At 46.9% G+C, this 23,338-nt stretch overlaps 1 protein-coding gene and 1 long non-coding RNA gene across 5 annotated transcripts in view; both read right to left on the reverse strand.

Moving 5' to 3' along the window:
- Nucleotides 1-23,338, reverse strand: part of SNX29 (sorting nexin 29) — a 574,556-nt gene that overhangs the window by 24,944 nt on the left and 526,274 nt on the right. The window lies entirely within an intron of this gene.
- On the reverse strand, nt 15,035-17,272 carry LOC118499569. Its single transcript, XR_004902064.1, has 2 exons — nt 16,693-17,272; nt 15,035-16,423 (listed from the first exon to the last, which is right to left on the reverse strand). It is a non-coding gene; the product is annotated as an uncharacterized LOC118499569 (long non-coding RNA).

Consider the following 23,338-nt stretch of genomic DNA (forward strand, 5'->3'; position numbering starts at 1 on the left):
GTTCCTCATGAAGACTACTCCCTGAGTCCTGCCATGGCTCCATTCTCAGTCCTCACTTTCCTTATGGGTCAGAACTCCTCACACCTCCATAGTAGTCACTGCCCACTCTTAGGGAGCTCTCCCCAAAACCCCACCCTGGCTAAATTGAGCCGCAGACCCAGGAAAAGAAAAGCCTGGGACAGAGCAGGGTGCGTTTTTAGTTCCTGGCTAACTCTACAGGCCCCAGAATTCTGTCTGGTGTACTTAACCATTTGCATAAAGTCAAAGTGGTCTGCAAATGCCAAGCTTAGCCACAGGGACCTTGTCCTCCTGGTCTGACAGCACCTTGGACACACCCAGCTTAAAGGATGAGGTGGTATGCAATGCTGGAACACAGGCCTTGGAATCAGAAGGCCTGGGGTTAAATCCCTGACAATGCAGTAGTCCTGGCTGTCTCACTGTGAGAGAGCTATTTAACAATTCTGAGGTTCAATCTGAGAAAACAAGTGTTAATAATTCACATTTGCTTCTCTCATAGAAAATGGAGATAACAATACTTACTTTTATGAGATTATTAATGAGAAAAGTAGCCTACTCCAAAGCACCACCCAGATTTGCCCCAGCAGGCAAACGCTACAGTGGTTACAACAGGAGAGGTGCAGAGAGAACCACACGGGGGCATTACAAGTGGGTGTCACGTGAGCAGACCTAACACCATATGCAAAAACACATAAAGGAAAGGACGGAGAGCTGTGGCTCCCCTGAACAGCAGACAGTTTAGGAGGAGGCAGCTGTGAAGTGTCCAGTGTGTGTAAAGGGCTCCTACAAACAAGAGAGGCTGACAGCCCAGCAAGCATACCAGGGAAGGATTCAGTGAGCACTTCAGAGAAGAAAAGTATGTTGTTCAGTACTTCTGCTGATATTCGTCAAGGTCCTAGTAGGTACCACGTTGCAGAGTTCCTGCTCTTGGGGAGGTGACATTGTGGCCCGGGCACCAGCATCTGTTCCCAGAACTCCCTGGCCATTACCACCTTCTTCTCCTCCCGTTCCTAGCCTGTTGCTAGTCCAGTCCCAACACAGCACCTGAGCAATCCAGCTGGAACAAGTGGCCACATTGTGCCACTCCTTTTCCTCCACTCTGCCCCCTGCTGCAATACAATGTAGGCTGACAAGGAAGTGCCCCCTCCACTTCAGACACCTCAGCAGGTGCTAGGCACACTCCTGCCCTGGAGCCTCTGCAGCTCCTGGTATCTTTGCCAGCAAGGAAACAAGAGCTATGTGCCCAGCTCTCTCTTGCCTCCTTCGGTTCTTTGTTCTTCTCTGAGGTTCTCAGTGCAGTCTCCCTCTACCCCCTCCACTTCTTACCTCCCCTACTCTGCACTATCTATCATTCACTATGTTGTACTGATGTCCTATCTTTGTCAGTCTTGTTCACAGCTGTAACCCAGCACCTTGAGAGGGGACAGAGTCCTAGAAGGGTATACAACACAGCCAGGATAGTTATCCTCAGTGCTCATCTGGAAAATGCAAACTGGCAAAAGTTAAAAGGTGACTGTTGCCAGGTGCTGGTGGGATACTGAGAAGTGGTGGTCAGGTACGGTTGGTAGCTGACCAAACGGTGAGTGTAGGAATGTTGAGGGAGCTCTGTGCACGTGTGTGTGTGTGCATGGGGGCTCACAGAAACATACCTATGCAGGAACCCCCCTTCTAGGCATGCCTCCTGCACAAATAGAGTGGAACCATGGTTCTCAAACTGAATTCATTCTGAAAAACTGCTCAAGAATGTTGCCTGTGAGACAAATGACTGATCATACAGGTGTCAGCATGGAAGGGTTTCTGGGTAGAGAATCAAGACCTGAAGCTTTGTTTGACAACCGAGACAAATTTTCCGTGAACAAGTTGGTCGGGAGCCGAGGTCTGACTATACTTGAGCATGCTCATAAAGACGTGTGTGCGAGGATGCGCAGTGCAGCGTGGTTTCTCATAAGGAAGTAAGGAAGTGTGGAAGCAGCTTCCCTGCCCATAGGTAGGAGACACCAAATACATGAAGCCAACGCTGTCCTGCCATTATAAAGGGTGAAACACACACATTAGTACTGACACACACATCTTCAAGATGTTTAAGTGAAAACAACAGGCTATATAACCAGATACAGTGTGTGCTCTTATTTTTACAAACAAAACTTCCAGTGCCCACAGTGGGTACACGCACGTCACTGTGCATCTAAATACAGAGACCACGAGGGTAGTGGTGAAGGGCCATGTTGGCGTTTGCTCTGTATAATCATATTGTTGAACATTTTTCAACCGGAACTTATTCACACATTCCTCATTCACTAAAAAACGAGATAAAGAAGTAAACATCGCATGAAAGAGTCCCTAGACTGCTGCTCAGAGATCCCCAAGGAGCAGTTTACCTAGGCTCCTTTGCTCGGCCGTGATGGCAAACGTGCACAAGCTTGGCCTGGGTTAAGCCATTTACAACTAGTATGAGCTGCTGGGTGCAGGCTCCATAAGCAGGAGCACATCTGATCTGCTTCTCAGCACTGAGAATTGCTTCTAACCAGTGCAATTTATTACCTTCTCCTCTGTCTTGATGCCAAGTTTGGCAGCCCAGTGTCTTGCTTTCACCTTCCTCCATGGGCCTGCGTGGGTAGCTCCAAGCCACAGTGGGCTTCAAGAGTCTCCCTCCCTAGTCCTGAGTCCCCAGCTGCTAGCATTACCCCTGGCAAGAATTGCAGTTATCTGCAGATCTGGATTCAAAAACATTCCAGACAGATCACAGAACTGTATCCCAGAGGTCCCAGACCTCCCCATGCTGAAAAACACAGCACTGTGAGAAAGATCTGAGGATGTTAAGAGTGATCTCTTTTAATGAGGTTTACATAGCTTCTTAAAACATAAAGCTACTTCTGGTCAAGATGGTAGCATAGGTAAACATTGTTCACCTCCTCACACAACTGCATCAAAATTACAATTAAAATATAGAACAGCATCACTCAGTACCATCAGAAATCCAGCTGAATGGAAGTCTGACAACTATGGAATTAGAGAAACCACATCCATCCAGAATGGTAGGAGGGGAGGAGATGCATAATGGACTGGTCCCACACCCACTTGTGGTGGATACAAATTCAGGAGGTATACCTCAGGAGTGAGGAATCCCAGCCCCACACCAGGCCCCCCAGCACAGGCTTCTAATGCCAGGAAGATAAGTCCCCATAACTCCTGGCTGCAAAAACCAGTGGGGATTGAGTAGGTGGAAGAAACTTCAAAAGTCCCAAGCAGTTCTTCTTAAAGAACCCATACACAGACTTACTCAGACTCATCGCCTCTGAGTTCCAGCATCGGGGTAGCAGCTTGAAAGGCACCAGTGGCATAAAGGGAGAACTGAAGTGTCTGGCATCAAGGTGAGAGATGGGGGACAGCTTTCTCCCAGACAGAAAGACAGGCAGAGGTCATTGTCCCCTTTCTGAATCCTCCCTCCACAGAGCTGGCAGGTAGGTGTCATATCTGAGACTCCATCAATCTGGCTAACTCTGTTTGCCCTATCCTTGGGATCCCCTGAGACTCCTTCCCACCCTATTTACTGGCCCACCCAAACTGTTAACAGTGACTTTTCCATATGAATGGTTAGTCTTAGGTCATACTTCACAACTTCTAAATCCTCTCAAACAAGCAACTGCCAGCCTCAGTGAGCCCTCAAAACTCCCCCATACTTCTTGCTAAGTGGCCCCAGGCCTGGCATTAGCAGCAGTCATCCTAGATTCACAGCTTGGCTTCACCTGGCAAGTCCAGCAAAAGTGACAGCAATCTCAGATTGTTTTAATAGCCCAGGCAGAACACAGGTAGGGGCTGACCTTGGGCTGCACCATCCGGGAAACCCCAGAGGCTGCTCACCCAGTGGACAGTACAGGCCATGTTGGAGCATCACCACCCTGATCCTGCACTGCTGATCCTCTAGAAAGGGTGGAGGTTGGTGGTCAGTGGTCACAGCCAGTCCTTGCAGCTGACTGGCCTGAATAAATCCCTCCCACTGATCTGCCAACAGCAATCAAGGCTCAACTAGAAGAGAAGGGTGTACTCAGTCCACATAAAGGTTGTACCTCGAGTACCCAGTTTGGGTGGCAGGGAAGGCCCTGCCACTGGACTCTATAGGCATCTACTACATTAGGCCACACTACGTAAATACAGAGCCACAGCAGCTCTCCCTAATATATAAAAACAAACACAGGGAGGCTGTCAAACTGAAAAGAGAAAGAAGCATGGACCAAATGAAAGGACAGATCAAAACTCCAGAAAAAGAGCTAAAACAAAATGGAGATAAGCAATCTAGCAGATGCAGAGTTCAAAACACTGGTTATAAGGATGCACAAGGAACTTAGTGAGGACCTCAGCAGCATAAAAAACATCCAGTCAGGAATGAAGGATACACTAATTGAAATAAAGAACAATTTACAGGAAAACAACAGAGTGGATGAAGCTGAGAATCAAATGAATAATGTGGAACATAAGGAAAGAAAAGACAACCAATCAGAAAAACAAGAAGAAAAAAAAGAACCCCCCAAAATGAGGATAGTATAAGCAGCCTCTGGGACAACTTCAAGTGTTCCAATATTTGCATCTAGGGGTACCAGAAGGAGAAGAGAAAGAGCAAGAAACTGGAAATCTATTTGAAAAAATAATGAAACACAACTTGGTGAAACACAACTAATTTGGTGAAGGAAAGAGACATGCAAGTCCAGGAAGCACAGAGAGTCCCAAACAAGATGGATACAGAAAAGCCCATTCCAAGACACATCATAATTAAAATGCCAAAGTTTAAATATAAAGAGAAAACCATAAAAGCAGCAAGAGAAATGCAGTTCGTTACCTACAGGTGAATTCCTATAAGACCATGAGCTGATTTTTCAAAAGAAACTTTGCAGGCTAGAAGGGATTGGCAAGAAATATTCAAAGTCATGAAAAGCAGGGACCTACAGCCAAGACTGCTCTGCCTAGCAAAGTTATCATTTAGAATGGAAGGGCAGATAATGAGATTCCCAGACAATAAAAAACTAAGGGAGTTCATCATCACCAAACCATTATTATATGATATGTTCAAGGGACTTGTTTAAGAAAAAGATCAAAACTATGAACAATAAAATAGCATTAAATACTTATCTGTCAACAATTGAATCTAAAACACAAACTAAGCAAACAAGAAGAATAAAGACAGATTCATGGATATGGAAAGTACTTTGGTTGCCAGATGGGAGGAGGATATGGGGGAATGGATGAAGAGGGGAAGGGATTAAGAAATACAAATAGATAGTTATAGAATAGCCATGAGGATGTAAAGTAGCCAAAGAACTTACATGGTATGACCCATGGACATGGACAATGGTGTGGGGATTGCCTGAAGGCATGGGTGGTGGGAGCTAGGCACAGGAGGACTGAGGGGGGAAATTATGGACAATTGTAGTAGTACAATACATAAAATATAATTTTAAAAAAAGCTGATCACGTCACACTCTAATCACAACCCTTTAGAAGCTTTCTGCCACCCTCTGAACAAATCGCATGCTCCTTACGACCAGCTGACAAGGCTATGCTCCCTCCACAAAGGAGACTTTGTATGAAGCCAAATTCTTGCTTATTATGAATTTGTATCTGAGCTTAGAAGTCAACTCATTGGAAAAGTGATCCCCATTTTAATATGACCCCTCTCAGGCCCTGTCCTTATTGCTTTACATGTATTCATTCCTTGTACCCACACAAAGCCAGCAAGAGAGGTCCAACTGTTACACCCTATCCACTTTCTCAAATGAGGAAACTAAGGCACAGAGGTTCCGTGGCCCAAGGTTAGAGCACATAGGCGAGGGAACTGGGGTTGGGCAGCTGGGAGTCTGAGTCCCAGGCCCTCCCCTGTAAGCAGAACAGTATCTTCCACATCCTAGTGGTGTTCCCCTTTCTACAAAAATTGATAAATACGATGCTGAAGCTAAAGAGAAAGATAAAACCCACAGATTAACTTAGAACAGGGGTTGACAAAGCACAGGATTCATGTGTTTTGTAAATAAAGTTTTAATGGAACATGGGTCCCATTCATTTCCATATTGTCTATGGTGCAGTCATGCTACAACAGCAGAGTTAAGTAGTTGCAGAGACTGAATAGCCTGCAAAGCTGAAAACATTTACTATCCGATCCCAGACCCACAGCCTCCTCTAGAGAAACAGAGCCAGGTCATAATGTTAAGCAGGCTAGCAGGAGCCGCCTTTACTGAGCACTTGGTGTTGTGGGCAGCCTGGAAGAGGCTCATCTGGTTGAATCCTCACAGCAGCTCTGTGGGTTGGGTATGATGAGCCTGCCTTTCAGAAGAGCAGACTGACGCTCAGCAATGTCAAAGAGCTTGTCCCATGTTGCCCAGCTGGGATCTGGAAGTGTGACTCCAAAGTGCTAGTCTATGGTACACATCAGTGGGGCCACTTGTCCCTGTGAGAAGTGGTGAGGACACACTTGTGTGTTGAGTCTGCTGCTCCCTTTCACAAGTCCTCTCACTTGGCCTTTGTAAACCAGCTGTGAGGGAGGTGACACGCCTCCTATCACACAGATGTAGAAACCACGGCCAAGAGGGAAAGCTACTGGGCTCAGGCGCTGTGTGTGGCTGAGCTGATGTTCAGACCCAGGCCTGACTCCAGAGCCAGAGGTTTGTTCTAGCGTTTTAAAGCAGGGTTTTTCAACCCTGTTACTTTAGAACCTCCTGAAGAACTTTTAAAAGAAATAGTGAGGCTCAGGCCCCAGCTCCAAAGATTTATGCTGTAATAATCTGGGCAGGGCTTGGCCTCTGCATTTAGAAGCATGCCAGGGGATGCAATGTGCAGGCTAGGGCTTAAAGCGATCGTACCATTTGAGGAAATTCTGCAAATTTAAAAATCAGCTAAGAGTAGGATAATGCCCTTTATCTCTGAGGTCAAAGGTGGCTTTTTGGTGGGCTGGCAAATGAAACAATTGATAGAGTCTGAACTTGCCGGAGAAATTATTCTGAACTGTTCTTGGAAGCAGGCAGATCTGGGCAGACTTTTTATTTAAGGTTCGCTGGTAGGAGATCTGCATGCATAATGCCAAGGGTTTTCCAGTGTTTTCCTGGCACTGTACACCCTTGTTTCATCATTCCAGACCGGAGCAGGCCTCATCCAAAGATCCCCTCGCCAGGATGCACTTTGCTTTTGAGGATCTCTTGGCCCAAGGTGAACAAACACTTAGAAGACTTTTCATTGCACCCTGAGTCCTTCAGCCCTGTGGCTGAACTGAAAATTTATTTCTACTTAAATATAACTGCCAACCCTGAGCTTCCCTCACAAGTTTCCTCCCAGGAACAGTGTTATGAAAATACCATTCCAAAAAAAAAAAAATAGTCCCATGTTAAAAAAAAACACAACAGTACTTCAGTCTTCCTTAAATAGTTGAAATAAGGCAAAGAACACTCCTTCCTCTATCTGCCTCAATGTATACTTTTTGAACTAAGTTATTATTTTTGAATAGGTAACACATAAAATGGTATAAAACAAAAAAGCATGCAGAAGTAAAAACTGAACTCTCCCCAGCCCCGTCCTTTATGCAACCACGGTTATCCCTTTTTAATGCATCTTTCTAGAGCTATCCATTGTCTACAGAGCATATAAATGTGTGTGTGTGTGCTACATATACATATATTTCTTGTGATTTATAAAAATGGAAATTTATGCACTGTGCTACATCTTGTATTAGGGAGATTTTTCCATTTCACTACATCTAGATCGGCCCACTATTCTCATCAGGAGTCAGCAAACTCCTCTAAAGGGTCAGATAATAAACATTTTAGGCTCCATGAGCTGTTTGGTCTCTGTTGCAACTACTCAGTTCTGCCCTTGTAGCATGAAAGCACCATAGACAGTATGTAAATAAATGGGAAAGGCTATGTTCCAATAAATATTTATCAACAAAACCAGGCAGTGGGTAGGATTTGGTCCACAGGCCACAGTTTGCTAACTCCTGTTAGTCTATCTACTTTGGCCCTTGAATCACAGTTACAGCCATCAGTGGCTGCACAAGACAAAGGAGGCACAGCCTATTGGCCCAAAGCACAGGGACCAGCATTGCCTTTCTCCTTTACAAGCACTTGACTGTGAACAGAGATAATCTATCTGTTTATTACTCAACACATTTGAAGCTAAACGATGGAATAGATTTTGCATGACTGCATTGGCCACTCAGCAGCATCCAGGACACCAGAATGCCAGGCTTTGGAACCACATCAAGCTGGTTTAAGCAGCTCGATTTTCTTTTCAGATCCCATGTGCAGAAGGGCTGGGGCCCAGGGGCAGGGATGAACTCTGCTCCAACCTTTATCAGCTCCATGTGAGAATCCAACAAGGCTTCTTGAAGTGGCCTGGCCTGTAGACACTCAACAGATGGTAAATGTGAGGAGGAGAATCCATTAAATCAAAGGTCAAACTTCTACCCCAGGATTTTCCATTTGCTACATTTCCAAGAACCTATATCATTTAAGAGGAAGCCAGACGCTACAATGAAGACCCACCTGTGAGTATGGCCACAAGTTCCAAGATGTCCTGTGATCTGTTCTCACCTGCCCCACCTTCTCTGGCTCCACATTGTGGTGCCTCCCTCGATGTGCTGACATGACCAGCTTGTCCCTTCTTCTGAGAAGTCTGCCCTGACCTCTGGTCTGTAGTTAGAACTGCTTGTTCAACTTTTTGCTGCTCTAACAGACACATAACACCAGGAGAGCAGGGCCTCACCTGTCTAATTCCCTGCAGTTTCTCCAAGTGCTTGGCCCATAGAAGGGGTTGCCAAAACACCAGTGGCCTAAGTAAATGACGACATCCTCAGGATATACACCATGGACCCTGACTGGAGACCTGAGCAACTGAGAAAGAGCTGGCCAGGGCCAGACACAACACAGGTCCATCCTCTGCCCAGAGCCCCCACAGGTCTAGCTGGAGAGGAAGGCTCAAAACAGACAGTCCAGTGAGTCCAGGACAAGAGACCCCAGTACGAGCCACTTTTATTAAGAGCCTAGAGACAGTACCAGACAGAGGGCCCTCAAGGCCCACAGGTCTGAGGAGAAACAAACTGGGACCAGCTAACTGCCCCTACACCCCTGTATGAGCCAGCGAGGGGCAGCGCGGTCAGAGAGGAGCACCTAGAGTGCGACAGAGATGCAGCATCAAGGGGAGTTGGGACCAGTCACAAAGAAGGTGACATCTGACCTGCACCTTGGAAGGTGTGGGATTTCAAAAGGGGATGGGAGAGGGCACTCAGGCAAGGAGAGGAGCCTGAGTGAGGGCCGAGGGGACACAGTGGTGTGCTCGTGCCCTATGTCCACTGTGAGCAGTTATAAAAACTTAGTGCCTTGAAACAACAGAAGTCCCAGCTGGGTTTCCCTGGGTTAAAATCCCGGTGTCAGCCGGGCTGGTTCTTTCTGGAGGCTCGAGGGGAAAATATCTTTTCTTGCCATTTCCCTCTCCTGGTGCCCACCTACCTTCCTTGGCTCGTGGCCCCTCCCAGTCTCACAGCCAGCAGTGGCCGATCAGTCCTCCTCATACCACATCTCTGTGACCCTGGCCACTCTCCTTCCTCCCTCTCCTACATTTAAGGACCTCTGTGACCACCCTAGGCCCACCCAGCCCAGATAACCCAGGCTCATCTCTCTACTTTAAGGTCACCTGATTAGCAACCTAAATTCCAGCTGTGGTCTTAATTCTCTTTGGCCACAGAATGTATTCACAACTTCTGGGATTAAGACATGGACATCTCTAGGTGGACATTAGTCTGCTTACCACAGGTCATTCAGTTTAGCAGGAGGAGGAGGAAGCCACAGAAAGAAGGTGGTGCTAGAGAATGCAAGCCTGATGCATTGGCTGGTGGCTCCCCAATGCCTGGGTCAAGACCGTGAGGGATGTACTGGATAGACTCAGGGACAGAAGTATCACGAGAACAAGATATCTCCTTGAGACAAACCTGGACAATGGGCAGGCCTCCCAGCGCCCCTGAGGTAGGCTTTATGAGGTTTTTTTCAGAAGTACACATTGAATACTTACTGTATGCCTGGCAACATGCCTGCTCCTAGACCATCTTGTTTAACTGAGAGAGTGAGTGCATAGAAGGCAAAGGTCCTGGGTCCACATCCCAGCTCTTTCAATCAGAGGCACGCTGAGGGACCTGGGTGGAGCAGGTTCCTTACTTTGTTGCACCTTCACCTGTTAGGTGAATGACTGCCCCAAAGTTGCGAGGCTCACATGAGTTAACATGTGTGAGGTGCTCAGAGAAGGCTATGTAATAAGTATGTTTTATAGACGAGGACACTGAGTGTCACAGAGGACCCACAGTGAGCAGTAATGGAACAGTCACACAGAGGTCCACCTGGTTTAGTGCCAGGACTTGCCCACTCCTTCATGCCACCTGCTGTCACCCTTGTTCTGAAAGTTCCTTTGGATGCACTGTGTACGTGGAGCCAGCAGAACATAGCTCCAGGGAGAGCAGCTGCCACCCTGGGTTCAAATCCTGTCCCTGACACCTGCTGAGGGGCTTTGGGGTAGTTACTTCAGCAACCTGAGTCTCAGGTTCCTCATTTCTTAAGTGGGCATAAAACATGGTAACTCCCTTTGTGAGCATTCTGTGAAGAAGTACTGGGATGGAGGACAGAAGCAGCTGGCCCACGACCGGCCCCCAGAATGTGCGCGGTGGCATCTGCTGGCTGCTGCGGTCCCCGTGCTTCGCTGGCTGGAGAGGCAAGCTGAGGTGCGGCTTCCCCGCTTCTGCACTGGGGTCCTATCTAGGCCAGGTTTCTCTCTGCTCAGGCTTCTCTGCCATCCGTGTCCTATATAGAGAGCAGGCTAACAGGCTGCAGCCCCAATGCGACACAAAAGCCCTCGCCTGCTTTGGGGGGGTGCCCCTGCCGAGAGAGGTGCTGCGGCAGGGAGCCGAAAGGCCCGGACTGTGGGGTCAGGAAGGTATGGTTTGGAATCTCAGGAGAGTCACGTCATGAGCAGAGCCTCAATTTGCTCACCCATGGAACAGCAACAACTGTAGCTACACTGCAGGGTTAAGGAAGAGGACTGAAACGGCTCAAAGTATTTCTCACGGTCTCAGAAGTAGAGTGGAATCAATGACAGCTATGATTACTAGTGCTATTACTTTATAATAACCACAAATCAGGTTCATCCTATGACCCTGTTCAACGAGCACTGGCCACCCAGGCATGGTCTGGGAGAGCACACCGAGTCACTCTGGGCTCCACTGGAGCGAGGCTGGGGCACACGGGTGGCAGAGGGGACAGGGTAGTCTGTGTGCCAGGGCTCTGCCCGGGCTGGGGTATATGTGGGTGCTCATGACAGTGGTCCAAAGGTAGACCCCAATGGATGCACATTCTGGAGGCTGATTCAACATGCCTAAGGTGGCCACTTTGAGACTGAAGCCGCCTCCCCAGGGAACGTGCCAGACAGTTACCTCAGTCATTAAGTGGCCAAGTTTCCTCTGACCCAAGGGAGAGATTTCTCTTCTTTTCAACCCATTGCAAAACCTACACCTGCTCAAGTTCAGGCACTGGACATAGTATTAGAGATCCTTAGTGTGATACACCCATTGTAGAAGTGAGAAACTGAGGCTCAGAGGGGACCTGAGTCATCAAAGGTCTCCCTCCAGCTACTTGAAGAAAGGTCCAGCCATCCCTTTGCCCAAGGGGCATCCTTTCTGCTCCTGCCTGGGCTCCTCGATTGACATCAGACTGCCTTCGGGAACACACTGCCCTCAGCCAACGAGGGCCCTGGTTTAGGGAAGGGACCTTTAATATCCTGCAAGCTGAAAAGATGGAATATGGTCCCAGCATAGCCCCAGGCTGAGGCAGAGAAAGCCCCTTACAGAGATGGCAGAGAGAAGACGAGGCACACAGCCATGTGGAAGGAGTCCTGCTTGGCCGGGACTATGACTTTGCCAACCTTGTGCTATCCTTCCAGTGCCTCCACCACATGCCACACTCTTCTCTCCAAATCCTTTATGCAGCATCTGCTGGAGGCACCTGACTACTCTGGAGGGTCAGAGACTGGGCAGTGGGTGGTGTAACAGGAAGCAACAGCTGTGGGCACAAAGAGGATCAAGGACATTAACAGTGGCAGAGACGCCCCTCGAGATGGATGTCAGCGTCCTGTTACAGACCAGGTTCTCAGAGGGTGACTGCCACTGCACCGCACCCCATGTGGCTGCAAAGTGTGTGACTGTGTCTAGGCTTAGGGCTGTCTGACCCTAAACGCAGCTCTCTCCACCACATTGCAGCCCCCTGGACAAAGTTCAGAGGACCGTCCAGGTGGGAAGAGCCTAGAGCCCTAGACCTCATTTTGTCTGCCCTCTTGCCTGCTCCGAGCTCACTCTCCTTCGGCCACCAGCTGGATTTTTTGGGGACTCCCTAGGTGCCCTCCTCCATCTTCTCTGCTGGTCCCTCTCAGGTACCAACATCTCCAAGGTAGGTGGGCAGGGCTCCATCCTCATGCCTTAGAAAACTCATATAGGCTCATGGCATTAAGTGCCACCTCCACATGATGATTCCTAAGATTCTATACCCACTGCAGAGCTCCATCTGAACTCCGGGCTGATACCAGACTCAGTGCCCACGTGGATGTCCGACAAGCACTGCAAACGTTAACAGGTCCAAGGCCCCCTCCTTATCCCCCACTGCCACTGGCTGTCCCCACTTTGTGAATAGCAACTCTTTTCTTTCAGTTCTTTACACAGACAACCCTGGCACCATCCTGACTCCTCTCTTCCCCTCACACCCACCTTAGCCCATCTGCAAATTTTGTCTGCTCTACTTTTAGCATACAGCCAGAATCTGACTACTGCTCACCATTGCCCCTCCCAGCTGGGAGACCACCCCTCTTCTACAACAACGCCCTTCCCCACAGACGACTCCCATTTCCCTCTGAGGCAGCCACAGTCCTGCCTTGACAAGGCCTGTGTGACCCAGCTGTCCCCGTCAGCTCCCTGACCTCACCTCCACTGCTCTTCCTCCTCCTTCACTCTGCTTCCTGCTACACCAGCGTTCTTGCTGCTTCTCAGGCAGACCGAACACACTCTGCCTCGGGGCCTTTGCACTTGCTGTTTCCTCTGCCGGGCTTAGTCCCTCAGGTCTCCACTCTGTATCAGACTATCCTTGGGGCCTTCCCCAACCATTTATAACATATCCCCATCAGGCTGCTCCCCCTACACATCCCCTAGGATGTCCTTTCCTGTGTTATTTTTCTTTAAGCACGTACCACCTGATATATATGCATTTATTTAATGTTTATCTCCCCCCTAGACTGTCCATTAGGGCAGTGATTTGTTTTATTCACTGTTGGATTATCAGTATCTGAAATGATGCCTCGCACATAGTAGGCACACAACAAGTGTTTGCTGGGGCAGGGAAGGGATGGAGAGACGCACTGAGGAACCCCCACCGCTCCCTGCGCAGAGCCTGGCATGTCCTCCACCGGGCCGCCCCCCCGCCCCCCCCAGCCTGGCCCGGGCAAAGAGGCTGTGCTTGTCCTTGGAGCTCTGACAGATCCTGGGGAGAGCCACGCCAGCCTGATCTTACCTTTCAGTGTTGAGGCTAATTTTAATCTCTTTATTTTTATGTATTTTGAAAGCAGTCCCAATCGTTTATATTTAAAATGTCCTTTAATAAAAATGTATGCATAGCAGGCAGCAGCTTAAATGTCTCTGTAATTTTCTCATCATGTTTCCTTAGTTTTCCAGTCAAAACAACATCCTTAATCTCAGCAGTTCTATATGTATTAAGAAATAAAGATCTCCCCTTTGTTTTTTTATAATTGTTTATAATTATCAATCAAGTATTTATATTCTACTTATCCTTCTTGGGTTGAACTAAAGACAGAAAAGGAAATTAATTTTACTTTATGGTGTTGAGCACCTACTGTGTGCCTTGTTATACTTGCTGTGTCACTGCCTACCACCATGCTGTGAGGTCTGGGTCATTAGTCCCACTTTATGGATAAAGAAATATGAGGTTCAGAGGGTCACAGCCAAGTGACAGATCAGGGACCTGAACCCAGAATGCCCCATTCTTCTCATTTGTGGTATTTTTTTTTTGACAGATAAGCTATAGTTCCCCTCAATGTACAGAATAAATAAATATCCCAAAATACCTGTGCTGCTCAGGCTGCCCCCTGAGACTCTTCTCCCTTCTTGGTATTTCTTCTCTCAGAAGGGACTCCCACCTAGATGTAGTCATGCTCCCCCCACCTCTGCCCCTTTTGGGGAGTGTCTTGAGAGCCAGACTCCAAGGCCCCTGTGATAAGGGAGGCCCTGCCCGGCACAGTGCCACCACACTGAAGGCAGCAGGGCGCAGCAGGGTACCCTGGGTTCTGCTGAAGCTGGAAGAGCAGATTCAGGAAGCTGGATGAGACCAGGCCTGGTGTCTGCAGGTCCTTGCTGGCCTGGAGGAGGCTGGTCTCTCTCCTGCGCATTGCACAGAGTGGGCACTCAGTGTCTGATGAGGAAACCAACCAAAAAGCCCCCACAGGCCTAGTGAGGCAGACAGAGCTGTTTTCAAAGGCTGCCTTTGGGTCTCAGGCTGGAATCTGAAGGCCTAGACTCTGACCTCACCTTCTACCACCCACCCACTGTGGCCCACAGCTGCCACCTTCTGGCTCACTCCTCACTGACTGCTGGTCACCATCCCCATTCAGCACAGACCTCCCTGACCCCAGACCAGGCAAGGCTTCAGGATCACACCTTACAGCAGCTTGTGCCAGCCCCTTGTGGCACTTATAGGCATAACTGATACCCATCCCTGGTAAGGGGGTCATGGCTCACTCTCTCTAACAGTGGAAATGCCAAGGGCCCCCTGGCCCCGGTGGTGTGAGGTGCTCAGACAGACCCCCGCACCAACTACAGCGCCTGTGCCCACACAGAGCCTCCAGGCTGACCTGGAAGCTCCCTGAGGGCAGCTTAGTTTTGTCTTCCTAAAGCCTAGCACAGTGGTGAGGAAGAGGCAGAAGAGGCTCAGAAAGTGTTTTGTTTTTGTTTTTTAAATAGAGGCATCACTCTCAAAGTAGGTGTGATGGTAGGTCTCCTTTCGCCCTTGCACCCTTGACATAGCTATACTCATAGCAGACAAAATCAATGTTAAATAAAAGGTTACAAGAGACAGGATATTATATATTAATGAAAGGTTCAATACAGCAGAAGTAATAACAATTATAAACATTTACCCACCTAATAACAAACCATCAAAATCTATGGAGCAAAAACTGACAGTTGAAGGGAGAAATAGACAGTTCTACAATAACAGCTGGGGACACCAGTAGCCCACTCTCAGTAACGGGCAGAACTGCCAGGTGGAAGACACAAACAACACAATAAACCTGCTAAACCTAATGGACATACAGAACACTCTCCCCAGTAACAGCCTCTCAGGTGCCCACGGAACATTCTCCTGGATAGACCACAGGTCAGGCCACAAGTGAAGTCTCAACAGATTTAAAGAGAGATCTGCAGAGTACCTTCTGTGACTACAGTGGGATGAAATTAGAACCCATAACAAACTGCAAAATCCGTAAGTTGTAACTGACATTAAGGAACACACTCTTCACCAGTGGATCAAAGAAGAAAGCACAGGGAAATTAGAAAACACTTTGAGGCAAGTGAAAACAAAAACCAACACACCCCAACCTCTGGGCTGCAGGGAGAGCAGTGCTGAGGGCGGGACCTGCCGCTGGGGAGGCTGACAGAAAAGGCTGGAGAGCTCTAAAACCAGCAATCTAACTGTACAGCTTTGGGAACTAGAAGAAGAACGAATTAAACCCACAGTTAGCAACAGAGAGGAGATAATAAAGATAAAAGGAGATAACAAAATAGAGAATGAAGAAGTATTAGAGAAAATGAGACCAAAAGTTCTCTGAAAATATCAACAAAATTGACAATTCTTTAGCTAGATGGACTAAGAAAAAAAGAAAAGACTCAAATTACTAAAATCAGAAATGAAAGTGGGGACACGTCATAACTGAATCCACAGAAATAAAAAGGATTATAAGAGTACCAAGAACAACTGTATGAACAAATTGGATAACTGAGATGAAATGAACAAATTCTTTGAAACACAAAACCAACCAAGACTAAGTTAAAGAAGTAGGAATCTGAATAGACTTATAACTACTAAGGAGATTGAATCAGTAATCAAAAGTCTCCTGACTAGGAAAAGGCTGGGACCTTATAGCTTTACTGGTAAATTATGCCAATATTTAAAGAACTAATGCCAACCCTTCTCAAACTTTTCCAAAAAATCAAAGAAGAGAAAACCCTTCCTAACTCATTGCATAAGGCCAGCATTACAATCCAGACAGAGACACTACAAGAAAACTACAGATCTATATCCCTGACGAGCATTGATGAAAACCCTCTATAAAACTCTAGCAAACATGGCGTAGCTCAGTGGATTGAGTGTGGGCTGCGAACCAAAGTGTTGCAGGTTCGATTCCCAGTCAGGGTACATGCCTGGGTTGCAGTCCATGACCCCCAGCAACCGCACATTGATGTTTCTCCCCCTCTCTCTCTCTCCCTCCCTCCCTCCCTTCCTCTCTCTCTCTCTCTCTTTCTCTCTCTCTCTTCTCTCTTAAAAAAAAGAATAAATAAAATCTTAAAAAAAGAATAGATAAATAAATTCTTAAAAAAAAAACCTCTAGCAAACAATTTAGCAACATGTTCAAAGGGTCATATGCCATGACCAAGTGGGAGTCATTCCTGGAATGCATGAATGGTTCAATATATGGAACTTGATAATGTAGTATACTGTGTTAGCAGAATGAAGAAAAAGACAGAATCATGTCACCTATTGCCTCATGCATCTGAGAGAGCAAGATGGGTCACCAGCAGCCCAACTGGAGCCATCTGAGAAAATACAGCCAAGGTTCTTGTTCCTGCCATGTCTGCTCAAACTGGCATGGTCTGATCCAGAAATATGGTCTTGATAAGTGTGCCACTGTTTCCGTCAGTAAACAAAGGATGTAGGATAGAGGCTTCGTTAAGTTGGAGTAAGTGAACTTCCTTGAATGGGCCATTCAAGACATCTATCTCTTTGTATATAATGTGAATATAAGAGTCATGTGATTATATAAATCTCCTTTTAAAAAATTACTATTCTCAGTGGATTTATGTTTAAAATTTGTGGCTTATTTTCCTCCAGTTATATAAAAGTATTCATGCTGAACTCCAGTGAATGCTAGTTTTTTTAATGCTTCAAAACACATTTTTTCTTTCTTTCTTTTTTTTTGATGTGAAGTGCCTGTTACATATAGGAACATTTAGCATATAACCTGAGACATACTGCCTCATGGGTTGGGGCAGTAAAAATAAAACTGTTGAGAAATGAAAAAAAACAAAACAAAAAACAACCCTTAAATGTATCAATTGATACCAAAAAAGCACACAACAAAGTTCAACACTCTTTCATGACAAATATTCTTGCATCCTTAACTTCCAGAACACAGCCCTGCACTTGGCCATGTGGCAAGGACTTTAAATGCATTAGTCTCCCTCAGTCCTCTTAGCAACTCCAAGAGGGAGGAACTACAATTACACCTAAATTACAGAGAGGTAACTGAGGCCACATGAGGTTTAGTGACTCCCAGGTTTACACAAACATTAAGCAATTAAGCAATTGGACCCTGTTTTAATGTCAAGTCCAGGCTTGGAAGCCTCAGAGATGGCAAAGACTATCTATCTATCACCCCTTGCTACAGCTAACTACACCCTGCTCTGAAATTATTCATAATGAATACAAATGGGTTAATCATCACCTGTCCTTGGAAATGATGGCATCTCACCAAGGAGCTCTTGCTGAATTCCCTGGCATGAGGCCCTGCTCTGCCATTCACCATCTAGGTAGCCCAGGGGACATCACTTCACCTCTCTGGGCTTAATTTTCCTGCCCCTCTTGAGAGGATGGTAAGAGAAGATAATTCTAGTTATAGCTCTTTTAAGGACTGCTGTGAGAAATAAATGGGATTTCCCTGAACCCACTGACCCCAGGGTCTGACAGAATCAGGAATGGCAACAGATTAATAAATGCCTGCCAAAAAAATGTCCCTTAATGGATGGCCTGGGAGAATGTTCCTATGCCATGCAACTTGAAAATGCCATCAAGGGCCCCAACAAGGGAACTGGCCCCCTGAGAATAAGACAAGGTATAGAAAGGAAGCTCAGAGTCTCCACAGATGACAGAGCCTGCACATTTTACCAGGTGAGCCCTTCCCACTGTCCGGCACCAGCCCTCCCTTCCACCAGTCTTTTTTTTTTTTTTTTTTTTTTTAAATATATTTTATTGATTATGCTATTACAGTTGTCCCATTTCCCCCCTTCTCTCCCCTCCACCCTGTACCCCCCTCCCACCCACATTTCCCCCTTTAGTTCATGTCCATGTGTCGTACTTATGAGTTCTTTAGTTTCTACATTTCCCGTACTATTCTTGCCCTCCCCCTATCTATTTTCAACCTACATTCTATGCTACTTATTCTCTATACCTTTTCCCCCTCTCTCCTCCTCCCACCCCCCTGCTGCTAACCCTCCATGTGTCCTCCATTTCTGTGGTTCTGTTCCTGTTCTAATTGTTTACTTAGTTTCTTTTGGTTTTGCTTTAGGTGTGGTTGTTGATATTTGTGAGTTTGCTGTCCTTTTACTATACATGTCTTTTCTTTATCTTCTTTTCTTAGATAAGTCCCTTTAGCATTTCATAAAATAAGGGCTTGGTGATGATGAACTCCTTTAACTTGACCTTATCTGAGAAGCACTTTATCTGCCCTTCCATTCTAAATGAGAGCTTTGCTGGATAGAGCAATCTGGGATGTAGGTCATTGTCTTTCATGACTTGGAATATTTCTTTCCAGCTCCTTCTTGCCTGTAAGGTCTCTTTGGAGAAATCAGCTGACAGTCTGATGGGAACTCCTTTGTAGGTGACTGTCCCCTTACCTCTTGCTGCTTCTAGGATTTTCTCCTTCGTTTTTACCTTGGCTAATGTAATTATGATGTGCCTTGGTGTGTTTCTTCTTGGGTCCAATTTCTTTGGGGCTCTCTGAGCTTCTTGGATTTCTTGGAAGACTGTTCCCTTTGCCAGTTTGGGGAAGTTCTCCTTTATTATTTGTTCAAATACGTGCTCAATCTGTTACTTTTCCCCTTCTGATTCTGGTACCCCTATAATTCGGATACTGGAACATTTAAAGGTGTCTTGGATGCTCTTAATCTTTTCCTCAATTTTTTGAATTCTTATTTCATCATGCTTTCCTGCTTGGTTGATTCTATCTTCCTTCTGGTCCACTGTATTGTTTTGAGACTCAGATTCCTTCCTTTCACTATTGGCTCTCCTCCGCGTGTCTTCCTGCATCTGTTTTATGGTAATCTGCATTCTTTCATCTAAATTTCGTCCAAAATCAACCAGTTCCGTGAGCTTCCTGATCACCAGTGTTTTGAACTGCGCATCTGATAGATTGGCTAATTCTTGGTCGCTCAAAAGGATGAGTCCTGGGGGACTGATCTGCTCTGTTGAAAACATATTTTGTGTTTTTTTTCCCCGTCTCTCCCTTTTCTTTTTTTCCGGTCTGGTTGCTCTTGTTACGGTGGGGGTCGGAGCCTTAGGTGCTCACTGGGGCTGGGCACCCCAGTCGCTAGATTGTGACGTTATATGTGCGGGCGGGGCGGGAGCGGGAGCGGGATGGGAGAAAACAATGGCGGTAGTTCCGTTCTCCTGGACTCAGACCCTTGTCTGGGCCTCCGGGCCGCAAGTTTTGCCCTGGTCCACAATCACCACCCCTCTGGGTCTGCCAGCTGCAGCTTGCGTACTTAGGGATTGCCACTGCGTTCTTGCGCCGGATGGCTTTTGCGCCGAGTTCGCGCCAAACCTTCCCCCAACCTCCGCGCGCCGCCGACCCGAGCCAGCCCCGCGCCTGCCCGGCTCGTCTTCTCCTACCAGTCTGGATGAACGCGTCTACTTCAACTTCTTGGCTGCCCGACTTCCATTCAGATAAATCCTCTGCCGGATCTGGGTGTTATTCTGACTGTAAATTATTGTTGTAAATTATTGTTGTTCTAATCTTGGTTGTGCGAGGAGGTACGGTGCATCCACCTATTCCTCCATCTTGCCGGAAGTCCAGCCCACCAGTCTTTTGACGCTTGCTGCCTCGAGACTACTGAATCTATCTTCCTGATCCTGCCTGAGTGTCAGGGGGCACTGGCTCAGAGCCTAAGGTTGTGTTTGTGTGTGACAGCGAGCTGCAGCCCGGGTGAGTTGGCCTGAGTGTTGTGGTTCCAGGCCCCCGTCTGATGCACACACTTCCCCTTCCTTCCTGCCTATGTTCTGATCAATGACAAAACTTTATTTTAAAATCTAGGATTGTGGACTTATTCTCCACAACAGCCTTCAGCACCCAAACCTGCTGAAAGACATTTCCTCCTGGTGAGATGAGCAACCTTAATTCCTGTGGCTTTCGAATGGGACAGGGCAGGGTTGAGTCTAGAGTCTAGAGCCTCTGTCCTTAACTCATGTGAACTTGGGTAAGCCCCTCTCCTTCCCTCCCCTCTTCCAAGGGATCTGCTGTTCCTTCTCTGTAATAAGAGGGCATCTGATTCTACCTCTGGCACCCTAGGATGAAGAATCTGAGCATTCCTGTAGAGTGGCAAGAAGAATTCTCATTCTAGGCTTCTGTCCTCCAAATTGAAAGAGAGTCCCTCAAAAGTCTCCATCCCATAGGCTGGGAGAAATTCTCAGCAGCAGAAACACCTGGGAAATCTACTCTACAAGCCCAATCAAACCCATGGCAACCCCCAAAGTCATGAATTCATCTTGGTTAATACTTTATGATAAAACTGCCTTGCCAGATACCGGCTGGAAGCAATTCTAAAGATAGGTGGTGACTGCTAGGGAGTGTTAAGGCACACTTCCCACTCCATTAGGAGCGATGAGCTGGGGACGTGCAGAAGAGTCCTGCACAGAAGCGTGATCTTCTGGCTCAGTGGGTGTGGAAGGCTGGGCCACAGGTCTCACCAGCTTCTTACACAAAAATTGCCATAGTCGTTGTATATAGCTTTCCTGACAACTGTTATGACAGACCCATACAGAATGGATGTTCATCCACCCACCTTCTTTCAGGAGGCCACCCTCCTCCTCCTCCTGTAACAGTCCTATTCAGTCCATGAGTTGAGGTGGCTGAATGCCCCACCTTTTCCCCCACATTTAGCTACTTAAGGTACTAATTTCCTGGGTCACAGTCATTGGCTCAGAGGTGAGACCACCAGAATCTTCCTTAGAATTTCTGCTGGAGATACTGGGACAGATGAGATGAGGAAGAATGTGCCCTATGGTTTTGGCTGGAGCCAGTGATAAGATGCATATTCTTCAGGGCTTGGATCTATAGGGTCCACAAGGCCTGTAGCTGGCAGGGGCCATCTTTCCATCAGACAGAGAGAGCCTGCTTGAAACGAAGCCAACACTTGGGCTGGTAAGTACTTCTTTTCAGCTTATGCTAATTTAAAGTGGGTTTCTGAAATTTTGCAAACCAGAGTCACTCATGACACATACCTTACACCTGGGACCTTTAGAGACTCAGACAGTTAGCATTTTGAGTACCTATCATGGGTCCAGATACCTTACTGGAACCCTTGCCTTATTTACCATTTATCTGATTTTTTTAAGGCAGTGAGAATATAGTGCTTACATGCATGGGCTTTACAGTAAAAGACCTGGGACCAAGAGCTGCCTGAGCCCAAAGTACATCAATAGTACAAGTTTGGAGTTAGATCCAAGTTCAAATGCCAGCTCTAAAGCTTATCCACTGTGTGATCTTGGTCAAGTACTTTAATCATCACTCTAGGCCTCAACTACCTCATCTATAAAAAGAGAATAACAATAGATACTACCTCTCTTAGAACTGCAGACTAAATGAGATCCTGCATATCAAATGCCAGACACAAGGCCTGACACAGCAGGAGCACCAGGTGGCTTGGCTGCTTCAGAAATGGTGGTTCAATTTAGGGATCAGTTTGGGAGGAGACAATGTAGGATTTGAGCTAACTGGTGATTAGGTCTATCTTTGCTCTACTAATTTTAAAAAAGAAAATAGAAGTAGTCTTGCAAACATGAGCCCTTTTGGATTTATCAGATAAGCTACATCTCCTTAAATGGATGTTTGGAGTTCCCTATTGCAGGAAATCAATGGAAAATAGCTTTTGGTCATTACAGTAAATATTCACTGAGCATCTACCATTCCCCAGCCCTGTGCTCCACAGTAGGCACAACTGGGGAAGAGGCAGGCAGGGTTGCTGCCCTTTGGGCATTTACGCTGGAGGGGCAAGAAGCACAGGTCCATACACCAAGGTGATGAGGTACTCAAATGTAGTTTTGGGTAATAGCTAATAACTTTAGTAATCAATGTATGTAAAAAGGTATTGTTTCAGGAACTGAAGGTATGATGCTCCTTGACTCCAGGAGACCATAAGCAGTTCCACCATTGTGCCCCAAGAGGACTGCAAACCATCAAGACAGTATCTGAGCCATTGTACTCCAGGGTGAGACCTGTCCCCTACCTTCACCCCCCCTAAGGACACAGATGAAAAAATGCTTCAGCTTTTTATCTGATTAACTTTTTCCCTAAATTCCAAACCCCTTACCTACACTTTCCTTCTACTTATATAAAGGTCACTTTAAAATGGAATATAAGATGGTCTGTTAGGGTACAAACTCACCATCTTCTCAGATTGCTACTCATCTGAATCAAGTGCCCGTAAAGATTCAATCCCTGTCTCTGCTGTTGGGTCTGGTAGGTGACAGGCAGCATGAATGCCGGCTTTTCTGGTTTCAAGGTCAGCACAAAGCACTGGCTGCCAGGACGGAGGGAAGTCAGAACATGTGGTGATGGGAATCAAGGGAGGGGCCTATCCCCGCCTGATGGTAGTGGTGATGGGGTGTCAGGCAGCTAAAGGAAGACTCAATGAAGTCAGACAGAGACAAGGCCAGGTCCGAACTCAGGAGAGAGGTTGGGCTGTGGCAAGTGGTCTGCAGTCCTGATAGCTAAAGGCTGCATGATGGAGTGGTTACAACCTGGGGTCCTGGAGTCACATGATCCTGGCTTCATCACTTAGTAAGTATGGATTTTTTGTTAATCAGACCCTCTGAGCCTCCGTTTCTTCATCTGTAAAATGGGCCATGTAATTACTCTCGTAGGGAGAAATGTAAAAAAAGTTAAGTGAGATAGTTCTGGAAGGTGGAAAATGCTCTGTAAATGCTGACCATCATAATATTCCTGTAATATTCCTGTTACTGAGCATTCACTCCCTGAT

The sequence above is a fragment of the Phyllostomus discolor genome, chromosome 3 (genome assembly GCF_004126475.2).
Source record: "Phyllostomus discolor isolate MPI-MPIP mPhyDis1 chromosome 3, mPhyDis1.pri.v3, whole genome shotgun sequence".
Taxonomy (NCBI): domain Eukaryota; kingdom Metazoa; phylum Chordata; class Mammalia; order Chiroptera; family Phyllostomidae; genus Phyllostomus; species Phyllostomus discolor.